At 41.2% G+C, this 3,873-nt stretch overlaps 1 protein-coding gene across 3 annotated transcripts in view; it reads left to right on the plus strand.

The window, feature by feature from the left end:
• Window positions 1-3,873, plus strand: part of MIER1 (MIER1 transcriptional regulator) — a 52,392-nt gene that overhangs the window by 6,587 nt on the left and 41,932 nt on the right. The window lies entirely within an intron of this gene.

Genomic DNA, 3,873 nt, shown 5'->3' on the forward strand with positions numbered 1-3,873 from the left:
CCAAATGTCTTGATCCATAGAGAGCCCCGCGGGCTTGGTGCCATAGCTCCACAAGCTGGATTTGGCCTGTGACTTGAGAAAACTGTTGTAGATGTGCTAATTCTTTTGTTATTTTAAGCAAAATGATCTCTGGAACAGAAACAAAAAGTCTGTTTTTATGTGGGTTACAAACTGCCTGAAGCTCCTAACTTAACTATTTGATATTGCATTAGGCTAATATAGTGCATTTGTCACTTGTGCTATATAATAAACAGCTTAAATTTTTATTAACAATCAAAATATTTCCTGCTACAGTTGTGACTTCTTTTAAACCACAGTTTTTTGTACTGTTAAAATAAGAGGTGCTCATTTATCTTCAAATTTTTTTTCACCTGGTTACAATGTTCCAGACAACACCTGTGTCAGCAGTAATTGTAACAAATCCACTCTTTAGTTTTTGGGTTGGTTTTCTTTTTGTTTGTTGTTTTTTTTTTTTAAATACTGTCAAGGCATAATTGTAATTTGTGCATTGTTGGTAGCTTTCTACAATATTTAATTTCACAGCACTACAATTATTATTATTATTAATATCTTTCTAGAGTTAATACCAAAAATATTAAGGAGCCAGAATAGTGAGGTAGTTCAACCGAGATAGAAAAAGGAAATATTTTGTCTTTAATGTATTCATTGTAGCATTCCTATTAGAGGATCAATCTGAGCTGTTTTAAGGCTATGAAAACTGAAGTACTATGAGGTTAAATGATTTGCCAAAACTCGTGTGGTGGATTTTTGTCTAAGAATAGGATTGTTTAATGTAAAATCTTACCTGATTGCTCTCTACTAAAGGCTTTTTTTAATGTATAAGTAAAATCCTGTCACCCCTGAGGTCCCTTCCATGTGATTCTATTAGCAGTTTTTAGTTGGTCAAAGATGAAAATACTTTGTAAAATTCTAACTGTAATTTTAAGCCATTTTTGCTTTAGCCTACTTTTTAAACTTGGCCTGTACATATTTCTTAATGAGCATTGGTGCTTTTCACTTTATTTTTTTTCAAATCTATCAGAGGGATATTATTTGAAAATTTTATATTGAGTAGAGCCACAATCCTGTGTCAGTGTACCTACTGTGCAGTGGTACTTTTTGTGCCCTGAATGAATAGGGACTTTGCCCATATCTGTGCAGGCTGGCATCCTGCATGTGTATGCATCCAGAGAAACCACTGTCAGTGCATTAATAGTTTTTAAATGCATTTGAAGCTGTTGGTTTTTGTTATCTGCAAGCTTTGCTGCCAGATATTGCAAAGCCTGTTAACCTTCCCTCGTTGAATGGTTTGGAAGGAAGAGATTTAGAAGGTTCATATATTGTATTTGTTCTTAAGTGAACAAGCAAAAAGCTCTGGGAAACTAAGAAGGGGAGGAGAAGGGAAACATAATACAACATGAAGAATACAAATTTAAATATAAGTAAATGAAAACCAAAGTTTTAGTAGCACCATTAATTCTGCTGCGTTGTACTTGGACCTTTGTTATATTTCTAATTTGCTTTTAAAACATGCAGTTCACAATGTGGTTTGTATTATAGTTTCATAGTACCTAGGGTCAGGAGGGACCTGAACAGATCATGTAGCCTGACCCCCTGCCATAGGCAGGAATGAATGCTGGGTTCACAAGACCCCAGACAGGTGATCATCCAACCTCCTCTTGAATTTGCCCAAGGTAGGGGCGCGGACCACTTCCCTGGGAAGTTGGTCCCAGATTTTGGCCACCCTAACTGTAAAATATTGCCTTCTGATCTCTAACCTAAACCTATTCTCCACCAGCTTATTACCATTGTTCCTTGTCACCCCAGGTGGTGCTGGGGAGAAAAGGGCTCTGCCTATTTGCTGTTGATCTCCCCTGATGAGCGTGTAGGCAGCCACCAGGTCCCCCCTCAGCCTCCTCTTGCTGAGGCTGAACAGGTTCAGATCCTTCAGTCTCTCCTCGTAGGGCCTGTCCTGCTGCCCTCTCACCAAGCGGGTAGCCCTCCTCTGAACCCTCTCCAGGCTGGCCACATCCCTTTTGAAGTGCAGTGCCCAGTACTGGACGCAGTACTCCAACTGCGGCCTGACCAAAGTCGCATAGAGGGGGAGTATCACTTCTCTGGACGGGCTTGAGATGCACCTTTGGATGCATGATAAGGTATGGCTGGCCTTGCTGGCTGCAGTCTGGCATTGGCGGCTCATGTTCATCTTGGAGTTAATGATTCCAAGATCCTTTTCCGTCTCTGTGATTTCAAGAAGGGAACTCCCCAGCCTGTATGTATGCTGTGGATTCCTTCTCCCAAGGTGCAGCACCCTGCATTTGTCTACATTGAACCCCATCCTATTCTCATCTGCCCATTTTTGTAGTCTGCCTAAATCTAGTTGCAGCCTCTCTCTCCCTTCAAGTGTGTCCACCTCGCCCCACATCTTAGTGTCATCAGCAAACTTGGACAGCGTGCTTTCCACCCCCTCGTCCAAGTTGCTGATGAAGATGTTAAACAGTGTGAGCCTGAGGACCGAGCCCTGGGGTACCCCACTGCTCACATCTCACCAGGTTGAGCACAGCCCGTCCACCACTACTCTCTGGGTACGCCCCATCAGCCAATTTTTTACCCATCCAACTGTGTAGGCATCAATGCCACAGTCGCTTAATTTATAGATGAGGATGGGGTGAGAGACAGTGTCAAAGGCCTTCTTAAAGTCTAGAAAGACTGCGTCCACGGATTTAGTTACTTGGTCATAAAAGACAGTCAAGTTGGTCTGGCAGGACCTGCCTTTGATGAACCCAAGCTGATTGCCCCTGAGCATGATCTTCCCTGCAGGCCCCCACAGATGTGCCCCTTGATGATTCTCTCCAAGATCTTCCCAAGCACCGAGGTGAGGCTTACAGGCCTGTAGTTACTTGGGTCCGCCTTCCTCCCTTTCTTGAAAATCGGGACCACATTAGCCAGTTTCCAATCCCCCGGCACCTGGCCAGATGACCATGAATGCTCATACAGCCGGGCCAAGGGCTCCACAACAACCCCTGCCAGCTTCCTCAACACCTTGGTTGGAGGGCATCTGGACCTGCAGATTTAAAAATGTCTAGCCCTTCCAGAAAATGTGTACTATAAGTACATTGGCTACACATGATGTGACTGAATTATTATTACACGTGAGCCTGAGCAAGTTGTTAAGTGATACTTACAAAGTGCATAAAACCAAACATTTATCTAACCATGTTCATCTAATTTTCCTTAATTTTAATATCACTCCGTGGCTATTTCAGTTCTGTTAAAAATCTGTTCTTTTGTTCTCTCATCTTTTTACCATTTATTTTGAGTCAATGATATTGGAGTTCAAGTATTCTTACTGGAATAGGCATGTTTGTATGATAACCTTGCACATTAAAAATAAACCTTTTCTAAGAGACTAGAAATTATCATCTGATTTATTATTCTTCCTAAACCAAAATTCAGGAAGAATTGTTTTAAAGACTTTAAAAATATCAACAAAACTTAGTTTAATTTCCAATTTTTAGCACATACTCACTTATGACTTACTCCATGAAATATAATTCTCCTTCTCCGCCCCCTCCCCCCCAAAAAAGCTAAAGGTGGTGAAGGTCTTTATCATTCCATGTCTTCGTGAGCAGGTTTACTGACACACATTGCTGAATGAGGATTTGAGAATCGTGAACAGGACTGTGAAATTGATTTTTGCCCTAAGGCATGCATATACTCTCAAAGAACTCAAAATATAAATAGAAAATTAGGTTTGTACGCTTGGAACTCCTTTTGGACAAACAGAATTATTCTGTAATACATATATCCAACATTAGCCATCCTCCCTGTTTGGATGAAAGATAGCAGAATACCTTCTCTCTCTCCCCCCCC

This window comes from Alligator sinensis, unplaced genomic scaffold (genome assembly GCF_000455745.1).
Source record: "Alligator sinensis unplaced genomic scaffold, ASM45574v1 scaffold1339_1, whole genome shotgun sequence".
In the NCBI taxonomy this organism is placed as follows: domain Eukaryota; kingdom Metazoa; phylum Chordata; order Crocodylia; family Alligatoridae; genus Alligator; species Alligator sinensis.